General features: G+C 42.6%; 1 protein-coding gene across 4 annotated transcripts in view; it reads right to left on the reverse strand.

The window, feature by feature from the left end:
* MBP (myelin basic protein) overlaps positions 1-26,902 on the reverse strand; it is a 201,526-nt gene that overhangs the window by 30,478 nt on the left and 144,146 nt on the right. The gene's annotated exons all lie outside the window — the stretch shown is intronic.

Raw genomic sequence — 26,902 nt, forward strand, 5'->3', positions numbered from 1 at the left:
TACACTAAAAACATTTTGGTTAACATATTTCCATGTTAACTATAGTTCCTTCCTGTATTACGTAACAATTGTGTAACTGAGCTCTATCTACAGTGTACAACTGCCAGTACAAGTCCTCACTTGTAATTCGGAGCCACAGTTTAAAATGCATATTTGTTTCTCCCTTCATAACTTCTAAATGTTATTTGACTTATTACCCAGGATATTTCCAAATATGAGGACCATAAACTACATTTCCACATCCCCCTTCAGACAGCTTTTCTCACTTATCATCTCAGAAGTCCCCATCTAAAGTCTCAACTTGAGTGTAAGTAAGAAAATATTCAGTGTCTATCGTAGAGATTTTTTTCATTTGGTGTTTGTGAAAGACGGAGAAAAGACTAATGAACACCGAGAGCACCACCTCTGTTGGGATTTAATAAAGAGGCAAATATTCCAGCCATGCCAACTTTTCTAACTTCAGTTGTATTCTGACGTGCTTCGGTACAGTTTTATAACCGGTACATGAAGTAGATCCCACTTGGTGGGAACAGGTGAATAATCAACCTGAGTTTGGGTTGCAGAATAATATCCCTGAGTGGACGGTCAAATACAGCTCTTAAAACAGTGTTCTCTTACTTAAAAAGCTATGGTTGGGGGGGGGGGGGGGGGTTGTTGTTTTTAGAACTATTATTAATCTATGGTGAAATGAAAAAGCAAAGTGGTGTCTGGTGTCTGCTAATTATCTGATGAAATTGCAATTTGATTTGATATATGATCCAGAAAGAAGGTATCTGGTTCTCACTGATGTATCTCTTTCAGTGTCGTAAGCACTTCCCCTTTGCTGATTCAACATAGGATTCTAGTTTTTGCAAAGCCATTTTTCTCAGTTTTTCTCCACATGGCAGCAAAGAACTGGTTGAAGTGATTTTTTCCCCTTTTGATAAATAAACTTTTGATAAGCATAGGTTCTTGAATTAGGTTGTAATTAATAGGAATACAGATTATAATGGACAGTAAAATTACTTTAAATTGACATAGTTTATCTGTAACCGGGTAACTAGAATAAACTATAATTTGACAAGAAGCACTCACCTACAGTTATACAGAGAGGATTTTGGGGCCGGGGGGGGGAGGGAGGGGGAGCAGAGGGGAGTGTATGTTCCTGTTCAGCCTGCAATGTTTTGATTATTATCTGTACTGGAAATATGTCAGCAATTTTTCAATTAAAAACCCTTTTCAATTAAAAGGGTTAAGATTAGTTTTCAGGAACAAAATCATATGTAACCAGATATAACTATTCATTAAGGCTACTTCTACTAGAAATCAGAAACATTTATTAATAATAATATGTCTACATTCATTTTTTTTTAGAAACAATTTTTAAAATTGATAGTCCTTACATCAGTGCCCTGAAGAGTTTAGTACCTTATAGGAAACATTAACACTCTGAAAGTAAGTGTTCTAGGTAGAATTAAGGAACAGGCAATGTCTTGCATATTACTTCTGTTGTCAGGCCCTTAATGAGAATCTAAGCTAAAATTAGCGCTTAAAATTCTTTACCATAATACAAATTCTTTTGAGGAGAAAAAGAAAAACAAAAGCGATATTGTATTTAATTAAATGCATTAACAAAACATCAGAGCATCTGCATACTAATATTTTTACAACAGTTGTGCTTTGTGTCACTGAATACAGTTATTTGTAAGCAACAAAGGGCATTTATGTCACAAAAGTAGCTTCTCCCAATGCATAAGCAGCAAGCTATAAAGTATAAATCTTTTCTGTATGTTTTTCTTTTAATAATGAAAGTTGTATTTAATTTTTCCTCTATATTTTTACTCTGTTAAATCATCCTCTTAATGATTAGTTAAAAATGTATGGAAGAAAGATTGCCTATATTTGCGTTAATTTTTCAAATGAATTCTTTTAAAGTGTGTATATATACCCTTAATTCCCTAAGGATACTTACTACATTAACAAAACCATTTGTCACATATGCATATATGTAGTTATATATTTATGTGCATTTTATTTATCAATTCAGGTACCAGAAAACTAACTTTAACTTTATTATAATAATGGATTCAAGATCTACTGCATCATGAATTTAGCTATGATTCTGATTTTTTTTCTTTTTTTTTTTCAGGTGAAGCTTATCAATTAATATGGTATACAACACTTACAGCAGAGAGTGAAAGAAGACTTTCTTGCCTATGGTAAGTTAATTTTACAGGATATACTGTCTAGGGAAAGAAATGGAATCTTTTCAATCTCTTTTCTTTTTGCAAAGAGGAAATGCTTCTGCAAAACTTGTCAATTTAAGTAATAACTTTGGAAGACATCACTTTGTCTGAAGTATATTACTAAACATGCTTTACTTTAAAATTAAAAAAAAGACTAAAAACACTGTAGGCCAGACTAGAACACACCTATATGGCTGTGCAAGTGAGAAGAGAGAGCTCTTTTGCTTCACATCATCCATGCGGTAGGAAGTGGTAGTTGCTATGTACCCCAGAAACCGATAGGGCAATTGCTCTGTACCTCTCAGGAATTACCTAGAGGGTTTGACCAACTAATACCAGAAACATATGTTGAATACTCCTGAAGGGCAATAAAGCTCCACTGCCCATGGCCATGTTTTACAGATAAAGTCTTCCTTATGCATTTATGCAACAGTGAATCAAAACATTTGTTCTCATGAAACAGTTACCTCCATGCTGTGTTTGAGTATGACTCCCCAAAACGGGTAGGGATTGATTGGGAAATTCCAGATAATGTAGAAATGGAGAAAGCCAAACTGTTTCATAGTTTTTAGGGTCAGAAGGGACCTGCACAGATCATCAAGTCTGACCCCCTGCCCTGGGCATGAACGAGTGTTGGTATCATATTACCCCAGCCAGATCCAACCTCCTTTTGAAGACCCCCAAGGTAGGGGAGAGCACGACCTCCCTTGGGAGCCCATTCCAGAGCCTGGCAGCTCTCACCATAAAGTAATGCCTCCTGATATCAAGCCTGAACCTACTCTCAATCAATCTGTGGCCATTATTCTTTGTTATCCCAGGTGGTGCCCGGGGAAACAGAACCTCACCTATTTTCTGCTGGTCCCCTCTGGTGAGTTTATAGATGGCCACCAGGTCCCCCCTCACTCTTTGGTTGTGGAGTCTGAATAGATTCAGGCCTTTTAGTCTCTCTTCGTAGGGCCTGGCCTGCTGCCCCCTGACCATGAGTGGCTCTCTTCTGGACTGTCTCAAGGTTAGCCACATCCCTCTTGAAGTGCGGCGCCCAGAACTGGATGCAGTACTCCAACTGTGGCCTGGCCAGTGCCACACAGAGGGGAAGGATCACCTCCCTGGACTTGCTTGTGATGCATCTGTAGATGCACAACAAGGTACGGTTAGGCTTACTGACTGCTTCCTCGCATTGGTGGTTCATGTCCATTCTGGAGTCAACAAGGACTTCAGTCAACAATGACTCCAATTGTAAAAAGGGAACAATTAATGGATTTGACTCCATTGGCAGAATGCTGCATTTCTAACCCTCAAACATACTTGTGTGAGTTTTTAATATAGTGTTGGCCTAGCCCTGTCCCCACTGTAGGACAGGTTACTACTGATTTTAACAGGAGCATCTAGTCCAAGGCTAAATGTGTGTTTAAATGTAGCCATGTATCAATGCTCAGTTTTAAAAATAATAATAGGTTCACAGAATCATAGGGAAATGGCACTCTAAGGGACCTCACAAGGTCTAGTCCAGCCCTCTGCTCAAGGCAGAAGCATCCCTGACTAAACCATCCCAGCCAAATATCTGTCTAAGCTGCTTTTAAAAATTTCCAAGGATGGACTGTCACAATTTCTCTATGTAGCCTGTCCCAATGCTTCACCACCTCATTGTCAAAAAGATTCTCTTAATCTTTAACCTAAATTTTCCCTGCTGAAGCTTGAGGTTCCTTGTCCTGTCCCCTACGGTCACAGAAAAAGGCCCATCTCCATCCTCTCTATAATTGCCCTTCAGATATTTGAAGTGTTACCAAATCCCCCCACTCTTCTCCAAACTAAATAACCCTAGTTCTATTAGCCTTTTCTCAAAAGTCTTGTTTCCCAGGTTCCTAATTATTTTTGTTGCTTGACTCTTTAAAAACTATCCAAAGTGTGGGGCCCAAAACTGGACACGGAATTCCAGGTGAGGCCTCAAGAGTGCTGAATAGAGCAGGAGGATCGCTTTCCTTGATTTGCAAGTGACACTCCTATTAATACAACCCAGTATGCTCTTGGCTTTTTTTGCAACAAGAACACACTGTTGGCTCATATTCAGATTATGGTTTCCTGTCATCCCTAGATCCTTCTCTGCATTACTGGAGACTAGCCAGTCATTCCCCAGTCAGTATTTGTGCATGCAATCATTTTGTCTCAAGTACAAGAACTCTGCACTTGTCCTTGCTGAATCTCATCTAATTGATTGCAGACCATCTCTCCAGTCCATCCAAGTCATTCTGGAGATCCTGCGGTATTTGCAACTGCACCTCACTTGGTGCCATCTACAAGTTTGCTTGAATTTTTAATCTTTTTTATTTTAGTCCTTCCCTTGCTTCCTATCACCATTTGTAGCTCCGCTAGCTTCTCATCAGCTTTCTGTGACCCCTATTCCTGTTACTACTTCCTTTCTAACCAGGTGCCAGAACCCTGCACTGTGGCTTTCATTTGATATCCTACCTCTTGTATATCCAAAACACCCTGAACATGCTATTGATATTCTTTCTTCAGGTCTCTTCCAGTGTTTTCAGTTTATCATCATTTTGGTTCAGCTGCTGCAAGTTTCAGTCTGTTAGTTTTGTAGGGTTTTTTTCAATCTTGTCTACAAGCTAATTTTTAATTATTTTTCATACTTTGAGAAGCCTCTCTCTTCACGTGCATCATGCACACACTTTCAACTCAGCTCCCTCCTCCACGCTCACTTCTATCACTAATCTCCTTTCTGTCACTTGCTGATTCAACCCAATTTATATGCTTTGGATCTGTCTAATTTAAATAATAAACTCTTCAGTGGAAGAGCCATGTTTTCTATGTAAAACACAGTATGTGAGGGGCAAAGATTTTTTTTTGCAGGGGTGATATCTTTTATTGGACCAACTGCATAGTTGGGAGAGATCCTATACAAGCCTTCAAGCACAGGGTACCCTTCCTCAGGTCTGGGAAAGGATCAGATGCAGTTTAAGCTAAGTAGCAGACTGAACAATAGGATGTGTAAAATCTGATATGTAAATAAAACAATGAGTCTGCTTAAAGCAGGGGCATCAAACACCCAGTTTATAGGCTGGGTCCAGCCTGCTGGGCTGTAAGTGGGCTACCAAAGTTGGGGGTGTGGCTTGTTGCAGCATGTGGGCCCCTTCCACCCTGTTGACTGTGGCTCCCCTTGAACACTTTTTGTGCCCCATGGTCTCTGCCGCTACTGGACTGCTGTCCCAGATCCACTGCTTCCAGACTGCCATGGGGGGTGAGGGGGCGACAGCATCTATGCTTACCATGCAGTTCCCCTCCTCCCCCCAGGTTGGATCCAGACCATGAGAAGCCCTGCCGTTCATAACTATCCTGGGGCCCAACTTGAGTTTGACACCCCTGACTTAAGAATAGAAGAGGCCTGCAAAATGGTACCAAACAGCAAAGTTATCAGGAATATATAAAAGACAAGACAAGCGCAGGAGAAGGGATAGCCTGATTAGTGGAATAACGAGAGAGAGAGTTGTTATTACCAATGGAGTATACAGAAATTAGCAGTGATTGATCTCAGGTGGAGACTGTAGTGAGCCACATAGTCAATTCTCTTTAGTCCTTGGTTTTTAGTGTCCAGTAAGTTTATGAATTTTTATTCTCAGGTCTGTCTTCTGAAGGTGTTGTGTAGATTACCTTTAAGTAGGGTTGTGTGAAGCTTCAGTCGCTGATTCAATTTGGAGGAAATTCGGCCCAATTCGGCAGCCGAATCTCCAAATCCGAATCAAATCAGGAGATCTTTTAATCTCTCCAAATCAAATCGGAAGCCTCCAACTCGATCTGGAGAGATTCGATGATTCGGCCATAGACACAAATTTAGATGTTTTTTCTATGTACCTCGAGGTCCAGGTGTGGCTCGTGAATGCTGAAATGGTGGGGGCAGTACTTCTAGTCCACTTCTGGGTCTGCTGCCAAGTGCACAGGGGACCCCCCGCCTCCCTCCTGGCTCAGTGATCGGCCATGGGGTGGGACCCCGGGTGCCCTCTGACCTGTCACTGAGCTGGGCACTCTGTGGCAGACCTGGAAGTGGACCAGAAGTACTTCTGGTCCACTTCCGGGTTCACCGCCGAGTGCATAGGGGATCCCCCCCCTCCCACCATGGGACACTCCATCCACCCCACCATCTTAGGATTCACAAGCCACCCCTGTTACCTTGAGGTATGTATAAAAAACATATAAAGCTGTGTCTATGGCCGAATCGCTGATTCTCCGAATCAGAATTGAATCTTCAGATTCATATTTGGCCGAATTGAATCAGCACAGTGATCCAAATCAGTGAATTGAATCACTGTCCTGTGAATTGGGCCAAATCTGAATCGAATACAACCCGCTTCGCACACCCCTACCTTTAAGCCCAAGCACTGTGAAGTCAGAAAGGGAGTGGCTCTTCTGTGTAAAGTGTTTTTCTACCCATGTTTGTACATCTGTCTTACAGTTTTTCTGTGTGAGTTTATGTTTTAGCACAGTTTTTGTCTAGTTTCACCCACATCAGAGAACACATTCATGGTTCAAATATTCTAAAAAATTAAGGTAAGCTATTTAAGTTACAAAGCTGAACAACCGTAGTTCAGTACCTTTCTATATGTTTCAAGTGCATTGTGCCATAGACTTCAGTTACAGTATATGGTCATAGTGGGAAGTCTATCCTGTGCATTGCAGGAGACTAAAGGTTCTACAAAAAATATAGAATTTGATCATGTAAGCTGGTGCATTAGAGATTTCGAAGGGAAGCTTTTATACTTGTATTTTTAACTTTAAGTGCTTGATTTAACTAAACACATTTTTGTAAAGTAGATTAGAGGAAAAACAAAATTCTTTTGTGCAATTGTACCACCATCTCCTACCCCACCCTACAACTATACCAGTCCCCAGTTGCACAATGCAGTTACTCTGTTTCAAAACAGAAATTACATGAAGATGCCAAAATCAAATGCCTGTGGAAGAAAATGATTGCCAAAGCACAAGTTTTTCTATTGTAAGGCTGAACTGATTATTTTAAGTAGTTCATATTAGAAATTAGAGTATGATACCATTACAAGAGATACATTGAGGTTTTGCTATTTCAGCTACAGATCAAAATACACAGAGAGATTTTTTGTGGTACCAAATATCTATAGTGTTGCTCTGCTATTAAAATTTACAGCTTAAAAAGTTAGGAAAAGTGCTCTGTGAAAACTGATGAGAGCACTGTGCCTTTGTCTGGTCCTCAAATAAGCTTACCTCAACACAACCAATGAAATAGTTTTGCCATTCATTTTTCCAAATTTCTTATTTAATCAAAGTTAATAAGGGCAGAAAAGCACAACTGCAACTAATGTATTCTAATATGTAATAAGTCACTTTGGAATAATAAGTCCCCCAGTAAGTTCCAGGGGGATTTTAGCAATTCGTTACTAGCATTTAATTAATTTCTAAGTCTGACTAGTGTGGTCCTTCTGTATACAATTTTCTTTGCACTTTGGATCAGCCTGCTTAACTGCCACTCTCCACTCATTTTGCAAAGCCCAGGTCTGGTCACATGATCTTACAAGTCTTGATTTACAGCTGTATATTGGCAACTTTAATTTTTGGCTAGGTTTCTGACAGCTGAACTGTATTAATTAGTTCCTCATTATTGGTAATCAGTTAGATATATTTCATTAATTAATATGACGATACAAATTTCTTAAATTCAAATCATGATTGCTGTGATTTTTTTTTTAGTAATTTCTTGCACTATCCCATTTCCTTGGAAAGAGCATGACATCTAACACCAGAACCCAGGGCACTACAGCTCATGTGCAGAGCACACCCCTACATGCTATTACATAACTTTATTTCCATTAGATTTGGTGCCTCCCATGCGAGGGTGCTTGGTGCCAGTGCACCACTGGCACTGCCCTTGCTACGCTACTGGCAACGGCTGTGTCTTTTTGCTTGCTTTTTATGCCTGCTGAGTAAGCTTAGAGGGCAGTATTAAATCTAAACAGAATGACTCCTGCACTGCTATTGAATTCTAATTAGAACGTTTAAAAACATTTCAGAAAAAACCTAATGCTACTTCTATTAAATTTATTCATACAAAATAAAATTCCCCAATCCACGATTCAGCAAAAGTATTGATTGCTGACCACTTCACATAAGTAATCTCCCCGCTTGCCTTTCTGTTACAGAAATGTTGGGCAGCAGTTGGATGACTTGTCTAAACATTTCACAAAAGTCCTCCTGCATTTGAATTTTAATGAACCACATGCAGCTAATAAAGTCTCAACTTGAAAACATTTGGGATTTACGCTGGCTCAGATCTGTATTTAGAATTGTAAATCGGTACGTCATGCTCTCCATGGCTCAAAGAAGAGTCTTCAACAGAGTTAAATGCTGGCGTTCTCTCCAAGGATCTTGATAAATACTCTTAACTTTTTCAACTCTTACATTAAGAAAGTGGTATATATAACACATTAGAAAAACTCTTCCCTACATGTATCATAATACCTGAAGGAATGTTGCATGTTCTAGAAGTAAATCACAACAGGATTTTACAATATGCAATAAGGCCAACAATTAATTAATAAAGTTGACAACTGCTAGTTCAAAGAGGGTAAAAGCTGTTCTTTAATGAGATGGTCTTGTGGCCAAGGCACCATACTAGAAATCTCAGTTCAAATCTCAGCTCTGCTACTTAGTTTTTGTGTTATTGTGGATAAGTCGCTCGGGCTGTCTGTACCCTGCTCCCCGTGATGCCAGTGCCTCTGTCTTACCTTTTGTCTATCTTTTTATTTATATTGTTAAGCTCGTTGGACCCTTACACACATGCAGGGAGGCTGCTCTGATGCGCTGTAAATTCAGCATGGAAATTAATGTGCTCCAGCAGCCTCCAGTGTCACGTGTATCAGTGTCCCCATGCTGAAAAATGGTGGCAGGGTGCTTTGAACTCAAACTAGTCAAATGAGCTTTAGTTCAAAGCACCCTGCTGCCATTTTTTCAGCACACGGGCACTGATGCATGTAACACTTGGGTGCTTTTAATTAACATGGCTCACTAATTAAAGCGCCCCCCGCCTCCTTTGACTTCCGAAGCACGTCTATAAAAGCCCTTTGAGAGAATGGATTGACTTATTCTGAAGATGTATATTACTTATAAAAATAAGTGTCCTGATTTTGGTTGTAGCCTTTATTTCTTATGATCGCACCTAAACTTAAACTGTCAGATTTTCCATTCCTGCCCCCTCTAGCCTCTTGTGTCATTGTGTAGATTTCTAAAAAAAAACCATGATAAAATAGCAAGCTCACATTTTCTTTATTTTTGTGTACTACACCAAGAGGAAAGGGAAGTGGAGTAGGTTGTAGACTTTTAGACAAATATGTTGAAATTATGATCATAACTGAAGTTGCTGCCTAATCTATAACTCAAAATTTCAATGACTGTTCTATGAAAAATATGGCATGCAGATTTCCTGGGGGGGTGGTGATGGAGGAACATTCTGTATCTTAAACCAGGTCGTCTCCTGGGAAGCAATCTGAGTAATGAGGCATATTTTTGTCAGTAGCGTTTTCCTGTCTACCAGAATCATCTTAATCTTGCAGATTTTAGCCTCCTGTTCTTCATCCAACAGCTAAATTTAGCCAAGCACTGAGAGAAATAGGAAATATACAAGTGTGGTAACCACCGTGTGACTGGCACTCCAGCTCTGTCATCATATTACAAGGGGTGCACTGATAAAGATTTTTTAGTCTATACCAATGGCCGATTATTAACCAGCCATATCAACCAATACTGATCCAATAGCTGACATGCACCCCAGCTTCATGCAGAGCAGCATCTGGCCAGTAAGTCTGTGTGGGGGGGAGGGTGCGGGTGGGCGGGGAGGGGGCAGCGCCCCATCACTGCGCACACCTGCAGGGGGCGCATGTGCCCCCCCAGATTTGTGTGCAGGGTGAGGATGGGCTGCCCTCTGTGGGCTTGGGGCTAGTGGCTGTGCCAGCCTCTTCCCAGTGGGGGCTGGGCCGGGCCTGTGCTTGGAATGGATGGGGTGGGGCAGGGCAGATGGTGGCGGTGTGGGGGCTATGGGGTGGGCTACAGCCACTCCAAAATTCCCCATAGCCCCCTTTTAGATCTGCCCCTCCCCATCCTGCTGTCACCCACCCTGCCCTCACCTGCTCCAATTGCAGCCCCAACCTAGCCCCCACTGGGAAGAGGCCAGTGCAGACCCTGGCCCCAAGTACAGTGTGCAGCCCATCCCTCCCCTGTGCACAAATCGAGGGCGGCACATGCTCCCCATACCTTCCTGGGGTGCACGCAGTGGAAGGAACTGTGGCTCTGCCCTGTGCCCTGCCCCGCCCCAGCAGTGCCTGCCCCACCCCCATTCCCTCCCTGTCTGTGGCAGGAAGGGAAGGGGTGGGGGGCAGATCGAGGCTGCAGCTGTGCACATGCACATGGCATTTATTGGTGACATTATCAGCCACCCCAGCCAAAAAAAGCCAATTGAGGATAATGTCAATTTTCCTTTATTGGTGCCAATCCAATATGGACTGATATATTGGTGTACCTCTACATTTTACTATCCCTCCCCAGGTGATTCATCCAGTAGTGCCATAGAAGGCATGTCTACATGAGATGCCCACTGTGCAGTTGTACTTTAGTACTTGTATAAGTAAGTAAAAAATGACTGCGCAGTAACTGGTGCTACTGCACAGTGTCAACGAGCTACTGAGCAGTCGCTCATTAGTACTGAGCAGTATCCTTGCCACACGGTTAGTGCCCAACAACGTTACTGCATGATAGCGGTAAGTTACAGAGCAGTAGCTTGCTGATAGTGTGCTGTAGCATCTCGTGTAGATGCAGTAAGTAAGAAAGAAATACTAAGCCTTCTGTTTTATGGAGGAGAGTTTTGTAGGAACAACCACAAAAAATAACCCTGTTGGTTGTGTGTTGAATGTAACAGCTGGTCCTGACCCAGGCCTTTTCTATTCAGAACAAAATCTTGCAGGATTGGACTAATTCAACAAACTGGTTGAGCAAAAGGCTGTTTCATGTGTCTGTGTACAGAAGTAGTTCACCCATCAAGAGTAAAAAGGCTCTATTGTGGCTTTTAGCCAGAGCCCTAGACATGGGCTTGGAAGTGGCACAGAGCAGTGCTATCTTAGCCAGAGGATTTGGCATACAGAAGGAGCACTCCCACTGCTATGACCTACAATGACCAATATACATACCCTTGCTGCTGTTGCAAAGGATGTTGTGGTGTAACAAAGCCCCTCATCATTAGAGCAGACTGAACTAGTGGAGGTATACTTAAGGAAAAGTCACTGCACTTGAGAAAACTGAATGTGTGTGTTCATGGTCAGCAAGGGGGGGTCATTGTGCCTACTCCTTCTAGCCCACCAACAAAGGGACCGGGCAAAACCCAGCCACTAGTTTGCACTGATACTGCAAAGTGAATCAGAGCAGAAGGAGTGGCTATTTCTGAAGCAGCTCGTTCTACTAATTGCTTCCCTCCCTTAAATAAGATTTTGGAGGCTGGGGGGTAAAGAACAGATTTGCAGTATTACATTCCAGCTGCAAACCTTGATTCATCCTCAGCAGGCTAAGCTGCTGCAAGGCAAAACAGATAAAGCCTCTCAGCCTGACTCCACAGTTACAGTTTGTGGGCAATTTGCCAGCAAGTACTTTCTTCACACATGTGATTACTGATTTTGTCTGGTTTAAAATATTTTTTTTAAAGTGCTCCTGTTTGGAATGGGTTGCATGCAAGGTAATTATGAAAAGAACAGTTGGTCAAAGTTCTCATAACACAAGTAGAATGGCTCTGTTAATGCATTTAGCCATTATGTGAATGTTATTTTTCCCCATTTGCTAGCCAAATGATGCAGCTGGACAATGCCAATATGTCTCTGCAGCAGCCAAATCATAATACCCATGTGAATTTGTATTATACTAATGCTACAGTTATGGTCAAAAGGGCCCTTTCATCATAAATATTTTTCAAGAGCTTATTACCTTGAGAAGTACATTATTCTTACTCAAAGGTAAAAATTTTGAGGATATTTCTTTTAGCTGACTTAACAATAACCCAGTATTAAAAAAAAGAGAGACACGAACTGCCAAAATTGTTTCCATTTTATATTCGGAATGGCAGGCACTGCTTCCTTTTAAAACCTTAAACACACTAAAGACAGCTGTGGTTGTGTACTGTATAGTATCTTGGAAGAAATTTTTTTTTTTTTTTTTTTTTTTTTTTTTTGCAAGATACTGCCCTGCGAGCTTCAGAAATATCTTATTTTGCCTATGCTATCTACCAGTTCTTGTATTATAAAAAGCTGTATATATTTTAGTTCTACATGAATTTATCAACGTTTTTGACACTTGGTTCTAGTCAGCAATTATTTCCTCTGAATTATTTTTTCAAAATGCTCCAGTGCATGTGCAGTTTTTCTTGAGGGTGAGGGGTAAGAGAAGAGGGACAAAGGAAGAGCAAAACCCCCATTTGAGACCTGTAAATAATGTTGCTTAAACCTACCACTGGAAGGCACTTGTATGCTAAGTTGATGAAACTGGTGTAAGAATCTTAACAGAATAAAACAGAACAAGAGGAAAGAAGGGTGGACCAAATAGTGGACCTAATTCCCCCCTCCATTAATTCATATACAGTTGAACTGGAGTAATCTGGTAAAACTTAGAAAAAAAAGATTGAGTAAACTCTGGAGTCCACAAATAGTTTTAAAATGTAAAAATGGTACCCTTTTACTCAAGATCACAGTTAGTTCCTTTACCTATAGAGATCTTTTTAGTGTTGATCTACTATTGCATATGGAAGAGTGAACTCAAATATGTTCTACTTCCTACATTAACAAAGCCACTTGGTAAGTTTGTTGAAAAGTAAGCCACTACTACTGATAAACAACAGAAAGAATCTGTCTTGTTTTTTAGAGTAATACTGAGTTGACAGGACTAAGGTTCACTTCATATTAACTGTGGAAAAAAGCCTGACAGTGCCATTTTTACAGATGTACTTTTTCTATTTATAGCTAGATTTTACATTTCTATTAAGCAGTGCTTTGTGATAAGTGTTTCTGTAAGATGGCATCATGGATTTCCATATTTAGAATGTCTAAATAATGCTAGATCCAAATTTTATCAACTGTCAAATAAAAAGATGGCTTCTTGAACTGATAATCCTGAAAACTGAGGTCACCCTCCCCTGCCCTAGGATCTAAAGGTCAGTTTGGTTGCTCTCTGTCTTGTAGATTATCTACAATTAAGATTCATAGATGTTAGGGTCGGAAGGGACCTCAATAGATCATCGAGTCCAACCCCCTGCATAAGCAGGAAAGAGTGCTGGGTCTAGATGATCCCAGCTAGATGCTCATCTAACCTCCTCTTGAAGACCCCCAGGGTAGGGGAGAGCACCACCTCGCTTGGGAGCTCATTCCAGACCTTGGCCACTCGAACTGTGAAGAAGTTCTTCCTAATGTCCAGTCTAAATCTGCTCTCTGCTAGCTTGTGGCCATTGTTTCTTGTAACCCCCGGGGGTGCCTTGGTGAATAAATCCTCACCAATTCCCTTCTGTGCCCCCGTGATGAACTTAAAGGCAGCCACAAGGTCGCCTCTCAACCTTCTCTTGCGGAGGCTGAAAAGGTCCAGTTTCTCTAGTCTCTCCTCGTAGGGCTTGGTCTGCAGGCCCTTGACCATACGAGTTGCCCTTCTCTGGACCCTCTCCAGGTTATCCACATCCTTCTTGAAGTATGGCGCCCAGAATTGCATGCAGTACTCCAACTGCGGTCTGACCAGTGCCCGATAGAGGGGAAGTATCACCTCCTTGGACCTATTCGTCATGCATCTGCTGATGCACGATAAAGTGGCATTGGCTTTTCTGATGGCTTCGTCACACTGCCGGCTCATGTTCATCTTGGAGTCCACTAGGACTCCAAGATCCCTTTCCACCTCTGTGCCACCCAGCAGATCATTCCCTAGGCTGTAGGTGTGCTGGACATTTTTCCTCCCTAGGTGCAGCACTTTGCATTTCTCCTTGTTGAACTGCATCCTGTTGTTTTCTGCCCACTTGTCCAACCTATCCAGGTCTGCCTGCAGCTGTTCCCTGCTCTCCGGCATGTCCACTTCTCCCCATAGCTTTGTGTCATCTGCAAACTTGGACAGAGTACATTTGACTCCCTTGTCCAAGTCACCGATGAAGACATTAAAGAGTATCGGTCCAAGGACCGAGCCCTGCGGGACCCCACTGCCCACACCCTTCCAGGTCGAGACCGACCCATCCACCACGACTCTTTGAGTGCGACCCTCTAGCCAATTCGCCACCCACCGGACTGTGTAGTCATCCACATCACAGCCTCTTAACTTGTTCACCAGTATGGGGTGGGATACCGTATCGAAGGCCTTCCTGAAGTCTAAGTATACGACATCCACCCCTCCTCCTGTGTCCAGGCGTTTCGTAACCTGGTCATAGAAAGAGACTAGATTGGTCAGGCACGATCTGCCCGCCACAAACCCGTGCTGGTTTCCCCTCAGCGTAATTTGCCCTGCCGGGCTCTCACAAATGTGAGCCTTGATAATTTTTTCAAAGACTTTGCCAAGGATGGAGGTGAGACTGACTGGCCTATAGTTGCCCGGGTCCTCCTTCCTCCCCTTTTTGAAAATGGGGACCACGTTAGCCCTTTTCCAGTCCTCCGGGACTTGGCCCGTGCGCCACGAGCGTTCGAATATTCCCGCCAGTGGCTCTACAATGATGTCGGCCAGTGCCTTCAGCACCCTCGGATGGAGCTCATCCGGGCCTGCCGACTTAAAGGCATCCAGTTCTTCCAAGTGACTCTGCACCATCTCAGGATCTACGTATGGAAGTCTGGCGCCTTGCTGCTGCCTCTCTACAACCCCAGTGTGAGACTTGTCGTGCCCCTCACTTAGGAACACTGAGGCAAAGAACTCATTGAGGAAGAATTAAGATTCTCCAAACCCAGTTTTGTTCTCCTGAAGGGTTGCAGAATTGTAGCAAAAGGCAGAATTTGGCCCTCAAGTGGAATTATTCTACTGGTGATGGAAGCAGCAAAGAAACAAAAAAAAAATCTAGCTAATGCTTTGGGTCAGCTTCACAGGGCTAGGAGAATTATAAAAAGTTGCAAAAAAAGATTCTTTTGTTCATAAAGCAATTAAATTCCACACACAAGTAGAGTAGGAGGGTATTATTTTGTATATAATTAATCACTTTTAAAATAAGCTGCACTTTATTTATGGCTGCAATTCAAACTGCATTGGAGTGTGACATTGACTGAAATTTATCTAATATCCATCAACGGGAAGTCCTGAATAGAACGCTGCAAAACCCCAAATCGAGCGCACTTTACCTTGCTTTTAGGTTTTGCTGCTAACTTCAACCTCCAGCCATTTCTGCTGTAAAATTTAAACCACTGGCAAGCCTGAGTAAAACTGCTAACCATGCAACCGCTTGTGGAATTTATTTTCTTGATTTGCCTTTTAGACTTCTGAGGGACAACTAGCTGGCTTCCCCCCCTACAGGTCAGGATCCTCCAAATCTCTCTAGTGAAAAGAGGTCTCAGATTTCTGAAGTGGTGAGGTCGGACTTCATAAGGTCCTATGTGGCTTCCAAACTAGATATTTATGTCCTTCATTCTCGAGGACACCCCACAGGGAGACAGTACTGCTACATCTTAAATGAAACAGTGACTGAGGACTTAAAACTACTGGTGTCAAACACACATATGTTCTTTGTTAAAGTCTTTTCTGAGCAAGTAAAAGTAAACGAACAATGACTGAACTTTAGTAAGAGCTGTCATGCTGGGGTACTGAAAGGTTCTCTCAACATGACTGGCAATCTTCTTCCCTAGGAGACAGCTGCTGAAAAGACCATTGACCACAGGACACTACTGCAACACTTGAATCAATCTTTTCTTTGACATATGAGAAAAAAGATTATGCTTCCAAACTGACCTGATGAGTCCCACCTTGTTCTATTGCTAAATCAGACCCTCAGTGCAGGACAGGATGAAATTCATAGAACTACAGGAAAAGTGTGGGTAAAATTTTGGAAGTTAGAGTCTTAGAGAAGTATAGCTGGAAGGGACCTTGAGAGGTCATCCAGACCAACCCCCTGACTGAGGTAGGATCATTCCTATACAAATCTATTGTCTAACCTCTTAGCAAAACTTAGAGTTAACCCTGACACAGCCACAAGACATAAAACCCTAACTTGCCACAGGTAAAGCAGGAAGACCACAGTGAAGAACTCTGTAAAGTTTGTTAATATACACTCAAGAGATTCCAGGAAGAGCCATGCCCCCTGCTACCGAGTAAAGGAAAAACTCCCACAGTCCATACAAATCTGACCAAAGTTGCCCACTTCTTATGGTGGAAGAATATGCTTTGACCCTATCACTAATCACTTCTGTGATAATAGCTTCTAGCTTTTGTAAAATAATGCCTGACATGCTCACCCATAAAACAAGTATCTTTGAAGGTGTCATTAGAGAGAGAAGCTACTTTTCACATAAATACTGACAAGCTCAGTTGTCTCTATTACACTACTTTTAGTGATGAAGAATTAGCTAGAAACATTCTCAGTTAAGAATAATTGCTGTAGTGCTGCTTAACAGCAGTTCAGACCATCAGGTATACAGTCACAAAATAGCCTGACTTGAAAGGAAAGCAGAAATCATTAGGGAAGGATCTTCTTTCTCCCAGAAAGGCTAAATGGTAAGTGGTTCCCTTAACCAGTTACTCAAAAGTAGCATAACAGTTCAGTGCCAAAGGTTAATTCATCTACCTGCTCTTCTGGGAGCTCATTGTACGCATTCAAGTACTCAGACTTCAGAAAGAACACATCTAAGAGGAAATGTTGCATGCGCACAGGAATGTTTATACACTGCAAATAAGGGAACGGTTATGTTCACATAAATATAAAAGGGTAAAGCTGCCCAACAGGCATAAATCCCCCCATATTTTATGGCACATTGAAAATAAAAAGGCTCTTAACCTTTGTTTTTATAGCAATAGTGTTTGTGTGTAATTAGCTTGTGAATCAGTTGGTGACTTATTCTCCTCATTTAAAAACTCCAAACCCTCCAACTTTTAGTTTTCTGAGGCAACAAAGGGCTTTTAAGATTATAATGACTCTTACTTGTATTCATTGGCTAACTAGCAGTTCTGGGCATTAAATGTATAGCACAGCTGTGGTGCCAGTTCATAAGGGTGCTACAGCCCCTTTGTATAAACTCGGTAAGTGGAGATTGCAGAGATGACTTGAGGAAGTCACCATGGTTCGAAGCAGCATCCTGCCAGGAGCAAAACCAACTTGCTGTAACCCCTCAATCAACAATCCCTGGCACAAAAGGGCCTTGTTACATAGTAATTTTAGGCAGTTTCAGGAGCTCTTAGCCCCTGGACTGGCTGTATGTTAACACCTTTTAACTGGCTTAAAGCACTCATTATTTAGCTTAAAGTTACACCATTCCAGGGCAGGATTATCTCCAATATTTGCTTAATTTTGCTCTTGTTCCATTAAGGTATGGTACTTTCCAAAGCTATTCTGCCCAAGTTCAAGTCCTCCAGCATCCCAGCATACACTAGTGAGGACACCAGGGCGCTGTGGTGCTGGGCATGGTGCCTTACCCCCTCGGGGGCATCAGGCAGAGCACAGCCCTGGAGAGCCGATTGGCTCTGGTGCCTCTTGCCCGTTGCCCAGACTGTCTTGGTGCTCCTGTAGAAGGCAGTGCAGGGAGGGGGGAGGCAAGCTCCAGAGGAAAAAGTATCAGGTCCCTCTGGAGCTCCCTTCCCCCCCATGCCACTGCTGGCCAGGCTGCCAGCCAGCTGGGTACTGCCTGAGCTCCAAGGGGCCTGATCCTTTTTCTTTGGAGCGAACCGGCAGGAGCAGCGAGCCGGTCTGGCTGGCAGTGGCAAAGGAACTGAGGTGCCCAACACTTTTTGGAGCTCGGGTGGTGCCTGGCTGGTCAGCAACCTGGTCGACATGGCACAAGGGGTTGGGCTCCGGAAAAAAAAAAAAGATTTGGCCCCTTGGAGCTCAAGCAGTGAGCTGGTCTGGTGAGAGGCACCGCTGCCACCAGGTGCTCTGCGGCTATGGCGCTGGCTCTGCCCAGAGGGAAGAATAAGCCAGTCCTGCCTCTAGTGTATTTACTGGCATTGCAGTCAATGCTGACAACTACAACTGACTAAAAAAGAAACACACAAAACATTGTAGCTGACAGCACTGACTAAGAAACATTTTACTTATAGGCTCCTAGTCCTGCCCCTGCTCACCAGGTCTCTAGTGGTAAGTCACGGCTGTGCAGGTGAGGGACAGTCAGTCTCATCAGAGATGGTTTTTTGCCTCCAAGTACAACTGCTCTACTATGCCAAACAACACTAAGCCAATTAACATTTGTTCAGCTAACTATTGTTGAGACATGCTGTGAATTAGAAGAGGCCTTTTACCCTAGAGTTGTGGCCATGAGGGTGTTTCACTGCTGAAAACAGAAGTGTGGTCTGTTTTAAAATTGAAATGATGGAGTAGTAATTGTTTGGTGGATGGGCCAGTTCCCTACAGTTAATGCTCTATTATCTTGCTTGTATTGCTTTGGTACCTGGGATTATTCTCTGTGAAGTTTTATGTCTTTTAAAAGTTGTCCAGTCACTGTGGGCATCTGACTTGTTTAATTCTATGCATTATTTGTTAAAATAGCATGTATTTGCATATAGTATAGAACATTTTGCAAAATAAATTCTCTTCCTTCTCTTCAGTTGATATTGTGGAAGTTTAAATTGTTCTATTGTTCCCTTTTTGAAGCTGACATTGGAATACTTGAAGCAAGCAAAAAATATCCCCCCAAACAATATTAATCATCTGCAGTATATTTTGTTATTCAATAGACTAATGCCACTTGATGTTATCTGCTTTCTTCAAGTCAGAGGTCAATAAATATTCATCATGCTAATTTGCATTCATCAACATAAAATTATGTTAGCTTATTTGGCTATAGCATCAAGTGAGGAAAAATACTCTGTTCATAAGGTCAGTAGTCTAAAACAGCTCTTGGCGTTCCCTGGGTGATACTGCAAACCTGAATTATTATTAATTTGATACTATGCTAGAAGCAAGCATGCCATTCTGATTTTATTCAGTATATAACTGTATCAGAATGTAATAATTTAATGCCATTATAATAAACTCATTGCTCAGTTAAGACTCTGAGGCAGGTAGTGCTTAAAATGCATTTGCCACACAATTTGGGCCCTCTAATAAAAATCAGCTACTAACTGTAAGCAAGATGCTGAAGTGTGAAGGAAATTATTGTAACTATCCACTATTTGATAAAATAGGCAAGAAAGTTTCTTTCCCCCCCACTCCACTTTTAAAATACTAAAAACAACATAAAACTAATGGAAAACAAATCTACTGGCTAACGACAAATAAACAGTGTTGCTGGAGACATAGCTAAGCTGGCGTGGGGAAATTGATTTTTGAAAGAAATAATTAAACTGAAGGTTTGTCCTTTCCTTGTTTCTTCCTATTCTTGTTCATCAGAAAGCTGCACATAAATCTGACAGCATGCACTGACAAGGTTTCATATTTGAGGACTGTATATCAGGCAATACAATGGGTAGGTCAATTTCTGTGAAACTGGCACGAAAGTGTAGTGTACAGTCTTTGGGGACAGGGACCATGTTTTACTTCACATTCATACAGAATTTGGCATGACGGGCCAAACTCTCAATTTGACTGGACAAAAATAAGAAAAATTGTATTTAAATGAATCAAGGAGTTTCCTTGATTTAGTTTATCAGCAACAGGAGCCCTTAACCCTTCTCGCTGAAAAACCCTAACAATTCAAAGGACTCCACCAAGAGTCTTCATTCATAACAGGTAACTAGATAAAATCTTGATAGCACTTGCAGGTCTAACGATGCTCTAGTTACCAAGCTCTTTTCCATATCACCCGTTTAAATCAGCACCTGCCCATTTTCCACTTTATTTGCTGAGGAAAACATTTCACATACATAATTGTATTTTTTTAAACATTAAATTATATGTAATATCTGGAGTGGATTAAAGTAGTGAGGTGAGGTGTTGAAATAGCCATGTTTCTTATAGTCACATCAATGAAGACTTTGGAAGGCAAGAGCTAGTTAGAACAGAGAAATATGTCTTTACTACATGGATATATTAGGAATAGTTGTGTTGTGACTATACATCTCTCTCCATATTGCTGGTAAGTGACAATGGACCGTCATCCAGAGTACAAGGAATGATCTACTGCAGGGTTGTTGAAAAATTAGTTATTATAAAAGTAGCAGATACATACTGCACTATTTGGTTCCAAATGCAAGATGCAGCATGCCTGAGAAAAATGCAAGTCGTCTTTTTGCTATGTTTGTTTGAAAATTCTTTCTTTCCCACTTATTTAATGTGTGCTAGAGCACAGGTTATGATGCTTTTTCCACCTCCAGTGTAGCACCTCATGAGAAATGACAGGTCTTAAAAGATTTTTCCTCAAGCAAAACTAAACACAACTGCACCTGACCATCTATAGCCATGTAAACAAAAAAGACAAATGCATATGTTTGCAAAGAGTTGGACACAGACCATAGCAATAGAAAAGCCCTCCCAGTGAGACTTCTTGTCAGCCTGGGAAGGAGGGAAAAGACAGAGACACACATTTATCCTTCTCACACTCTCACACCTAGAACAGATGTTCAGAAAGTCAGGCCCCTGCTACACATTACATATATTATGCAATTCACCTGTTAATCATGCAATAAATTTACACCATAAAAATAACTATCCATCTATAAAAAGAGCCAACCTGCTCCATAATTAGTGCTTGACAATGTGTAACAACTCTATAGCTGGTTTCTATCCAGCTTTAATTGGACCCTTAAAAATAAATTACATAAGGGAGAAAATAAAGGTTTTGATATGAATACTGTAACAAATACCAAATCATCAGTTTAGCTTAAATTTCAAAGAACTGAGTTGCAGGAAACCAGCACTGTGCATGTTCTCACGTCCCTAGTCCATTCTTTATCTCTACTGTTGATGTCCAGTGAAGAGGTAGAGCAATGCCCACATGGTGGCTGACATTGCACTGGAATTCGAAAGTGTAGGCCTGGGCTGCAGCATATCGCCCTTGTTTTCTAAATACTTTTGGCACTGACACAGTTTGCTTAGGGTTACAAAGAAGAACACAGAAAACAAAAAAGCCTCTGGTTGAAGCCAGTGGGATTTGCTATGGCAGAAATTTGGAATCTATGAGAGGCATGTGGCAACTATCCATACAACCCGCAGAGATTTTTAAAAAAGCTTTTACACAAGTGAATTTTATCCACCTACTGCTTTCAATCATAAATGTTACATTGTGTTACTAGAACATATAGTTTTTATTTATTCTAAATATCTCACACACACACAAGCCCTCCCACAGTAAAGTAACCTAGGGGTATCATTTACAGAGCACAGTGTTCACGCTTTCTTTATGTAACTGCAAAATTAAGGTACCTCCTGGAATTAAAAAAAGAGAAATTGTTTGATTCAGTGGTATTAAACCAAGAATGTTTAGTTACTTGCTTTTCTTTCAATGACAAACTTTTGACAGAAACAAAACCAGGTACTTGACAGAAACAAACCAACAGCTTTCAAGATGGACAAGCACAACAAAATGATTGAATTATCAGATTTTATAAAAATAAATGCCACATTTTGGAAATATTTCCCATGTGCCTATTTGCACTATTTCAAAATAAAGCTTTGTATCAGTGCTTAAAATTAATGTGCAATATAAAAAAATATGTAACTGTTTGGACAGGAAGATAGCAAGGATTGTTTTTTAAAAATACATCTCACAGTGGATATGATTTTGGAAGAGACTTGAATGAAATGAGAGGGACTACATTAGCTGATGTTCAGGGAAATCACTGAAAAGCATGACGGGCAGCATCGAAGAACAGCAGTAAAATATATTCTACAGGGAGCCATCATACAATAGCCCCAGGAAGGTCTTCTCTCTCACTTGTGTCTGTAATTCTGTGAAGCCATTTTATTGCACAAATAATGCTTTCTTAATGTTCTTCTCTATTAAATACCCATAATAAGCCAATAAAAATCTGCTGTTTGGGGAAATGGTGCTTTGTGACTGCTTTATGAACACCTTTATTTGCCTCAATAAATCACATAAAAAAAATGGGGGGAAAATTGTTCTTGCATTTGTGCAGGGTCACTCTCCCAGGCCCAAATTCAACAAAATACTTGCTTCTGGCTGAGATCCATGGCGTTCAGTGAAACTGCTTACATGTTTCAGGTTAAGCACTGCTTCAGCTGTTTTGCTATATTATTTTTCCATTCTCCTTTGATTTATGACAATCTACTTTTCCATGTAAAAGCCCTTTTCAAGGCTTGTTTAATACTGGCTATTATTATGAAACACACATATTACAGAGTTAATCGAATTTGTAGCCCATGCAAAACAAGATTTATGGGTAGGATATAGATTGTGAAATTTATTAGGGTTAACAATCTGTTAACAGCATATGTTGGGTGTCAAAGAGAGAGCACCTTTGGATAAGTAAAGGGAAGCTATGTTGCAAATGGTCACTTGCACAGGAAATGAAACTAACTCAAGTGGAATTAACAGGAATGTTTTTGGAAGCAGCTGTGACAGGGAGTTGGCGACAATGCCAAGCTTGGGCCTGAGCCCTGCCGTACATAGAGCTGGTTACAATGTCATCAGAAACTCTCAGTGGAGACAGTTGTAAAAACTCAGCCAACTGCAGCAGGGGCAGGAAGCCTCTGAATTCTGGAACAGATCTTCTCCTAGCCATGAGCATCACTGCCTGCTGACCCCTCACCAGGCGATGGGCAGCCCGGTGTTCATCCTCCCACCATGACCTAATCTGCATATGGCAGTCCCTGCTTAGGGAACAAGCTATTGTAGAGATGAAGCTCCTGACAAAGTAAGTGGGGAAGAGGAGAAAGGGGCAGGATGGGGAGTTTGTAGCCTGCACCCCACTTCCAGTCCTATTCTCTCTCCTTGCACTCCCCACTCCTTCCCAGCAGTGCTGCAGATAGCTAAAACATCTATGCTTTTATTTGGAGACTTTTTGTTCAGATCCAAAACACACCTGAGCACCTCAAATGCAACGCAGGCAATATTTAAGCACTTGAGTCCAAATTGACAATCCACAAATACCACCCCCTATCTACCTACTTAGGTGCTATAGGCTTCCAAGGTGGCCATTTACACTAGCAGCATTGTTCCCTGAAGGTCTGCTACTGCAAGTATCCAGAACTGCCATTTGCTTGGCTGAGCTGAACATTTCAGCACCTGTTTCATGCCTAAAGCCATTTGGAAATCAGCAACTGTTGCACCCTGAAAGTGCTGATTTCAGTACGTAGACAGACAAGGTTCTTTGGATAAATCTGATGTCTTTTATTAGACCAAGTCAAATAGCTGGAAAAATTCTTCTTTCCAAGCTTTCAGACATAAATACCCTTTGTCAGGCTGAGGAAGCATCTGTAGTTGATGTGTACTTTTCCTGGAAGGAGACCTGTTCCTGGAAGAGCACACACCAACTGCAGATGCTTCCTCAGCCTGATGAAGGGTATTTAAATACTGGAAAGCTTGCAAAGAAGAATTTTTCCAACTATTTGAATTGGTCTAATAAAAGACATCAGATTTACCCAAAGAACCTTATCTGCCTATGTCCTTAGACCAACACAGCTACAACCTATACCCCTGATTTCAGTACGTTGCGCTTTAATTTAAAAACATGGCTAAAAGAGGAAGAGGAGAGGATGGTGCTGATGCCCAGCTTTTACCTAGTAGCCTCTTGATTATAGTACTTATCCTGGAAGGAGAGATCTGGGTACAGTACACTCTTCTGCCTGAGGTGACTTAAACCCACAGCCCCCAATTCCCAGGAGAATGCTAACCGGGAGGTAGCTACAGGTTCAGTATGGTGACAGTAGCATGCAAGATTCATGGTGTGAGAGAGGAAGAACAAGACAATAACTAATTCTGTATCCCAGTGATGAGGTCAGAGTGATAAGGAAAAGGTAGCAGACCTGGGATCTGGTCCCTGCTCCTAAGCTTGATAATGCATTTTATCCAAAACCCATAACACTAATTTCTTATGTTTTCCCAGAACCAAGGACAGGAACCCTGGTGTCCCCTCTTGCTGGGCTGCCCTCGTCACACATGTTCACTACCAGCTTCAACAGGAGGAGTGAAATGTGCCCCCTCCCCAGATGAGCATGTGGTGACCACCACTGGCCCTGCTCTAACAGTTGTCACGACCCAGTGAGTTTGGTGCCTCGGCACTATGGAATTTTCTTGTCACACGAGAGCCTCTTGCGCAGCGAGGGTTTTGCTGCATAAAGAACCCGCGTGCAGGAGAGAGTTCCCACCAATTTGTAGCTGTCTTTGCAGGATGCATTTTCCCTTTGCAGCACAGAAATGCACGGTGCAAAGAGTTCCCGCTATTCGAATGCAAATTTATGTCCCGCTATTGGCTAGTGCTAAATTATTCACACGTGGCGGCCGGTAATTGGCTTGCTGGCCGTTTAAAAATTAGCGTGACTTCCGCCCAAGTTGAAGAGCTTTGAGCACGCTGCAGAGTGCCTCGAAAGAGATCTGACTTGCGGCTAGCTGGTCGATAGACTGATCACCTATCGATCCTTCTTCCCGTCGCCGAACGCAATCCCAGACGTACCCTTTTCCCGCCGGCTTGAGTCACGGATGGATTTACTGGCTTTGGCCTCGCCAGCTGGAGCAACTCACATTGTTGTCCAGACGACTGAACCGTTAACGTCGCAGCCACCCACAACGTAAGTAAAGTTTTTTACAACCATTAAGCCTTGTCAGCCTCTCCATTTACCAGCCCGCCCTGACGAACGAGCAGTTTCTAAATCACCTTGAGTCGGCTCAGCCCGGCTGCGACATGGTGACAAGGATGGGATTAAAGGGCACGGTGATGGAGAAGAACTTAATTGGGTGCTGCCCCTGGCGCACCGGGACCCGCCACGTAGAGAATGCTAACGATCTATGGGCGCATATCGCTTACCACCAGGCGGTAGAAGGGGAGGAAAGAAGTATTGATGGTTACTTCTCCGTAAAAAGAGAAGAGGCCATAGTGAAAGAATGAAGAACAAAGCTATTCCTTGGGGAGTTCGGATGCATAATGGGGAGCGACCGGGTTTATTATCGGCCCCCGGAGGAGACATCAACCATATCCCTAGCTGGGGTGAAAGTGCGGAAGGCAGAAAAGCTGACCCCTGCTCAGGAGTTCGCCCAATGCACCCGATACTTAAAGGAGGGGGGGGAACCCACCCCCGCGGACTGGTTCAACTGTCCGGATTTGGTGCCTGAGTCACAAGGCCACGAGCTCCTCGTTCAGCTACGGGAGGATTTGGAAACTAAGGGCCGTCACAAGCCGAAGTGGGGTCTAATTAAATGGAAAAAGGGAAAAATGATAAATGTGCTGTTCCGTGCAGTAATGGGCCTACTAAGGGAATACGCAAATTTGGAGGCTCAGATGCATACTGCGGGTAAAGAGTCACTGGAGCAGACAGCAAAGGGCTCCGGAGCAGCGTTTGTTAACAGTGCCAGCCGCATGATGCTGCTAGCAGAAAATGGTGCCGAAAGAAGCGCGAGCTACCCGGGGAACCCGGAAAGGAGGGGTGGAGTTTTGGAAGACCCGGCGGGGATCCCCCTAGTGACTCCACCCCCTGAGGTGACGTCGTTCCCAACGGTCACGCCTCCTTACCACGGGGAGGGGGCAATGGGAGGAGGGATATACTCAACGCTCCCAGATACAGAATTTAACCCTCTCTCTGCCGCAGCTTACCCGATAGCTATGACGAAGCATGTAGAGGATGAAGAAGGTACCACACGTACCACTGTTATCTCTCGTACATGCACCAGACCAGAGATACAAGAGCTTTGCAAAGAATCTAAAATAAGGCCGGGAGAAACCTTGGCCATGTGGTTAGGAAGACTGATAGTGGAATTTGGATCCGACACTCTGGATAAGGAAGAAGCGAGTGCCCTGACACGACAAGCGGCGTGGAGCGGAGGGCACGCTACTGATTTGAATGTGGTCACGGACAGTGCCCACTGGCCCATCCTGCTCCCGGCGCTCGTAGTGGGACAGGTAACCCACAAATTTCACACCTGGCACGAAGGTCGTCCACAAAAGGCTACTGCGGAGCAACTCCTCCTGGCTATAGTTGGAGTGTCGTATCTCTCGTGGAGCCCAAGAACAAATCCAATGGGACTAACAGCAGTCCAGCGTAAGAAGAGATGGGCTCATCGTCACCTATCGGACCCCGGGGCAATTCCAACGCCCTTGGAAGCTATAGATGCCTGCGTGGAGGTATACGGAGGAGCGAATGCTGTTACACTCCGACTCTTCTTGAACCCAATAGCAGGACAACCAGTGGGAAATCTTTTAGGCCATCTCCCACGATTGCAGGCACTCATGAAGCAAGGTGAGGAAGCTTCTAATGACACAAGGGATCGACCTTCAGCGTACCTAGCTGCAACATTGAGGCCTAGGCGTCAAGGGTATACCCCTCGGCGAGAGCTGTGGGGGTCACCTCCAAGGACCCCAAAAGAAAGAACTTCAAAGGAAAGAACTCTGAAGGAAAGGACTATGTTCGGATTTCTTCT

This window comes from Alligator mississippiensis, chromosome 3 (assembly GCF_030867095.1).
Source record: "Alligator mississippiensis isolate rAllMis1 chromosome 3, rAllMis1, whole genome shotgun sequence".
NCBI lineage: Eukaryota > Metazoa > Chordata > Crocodylia > Alligatoridae > Alligator > Alligator mississippiensis.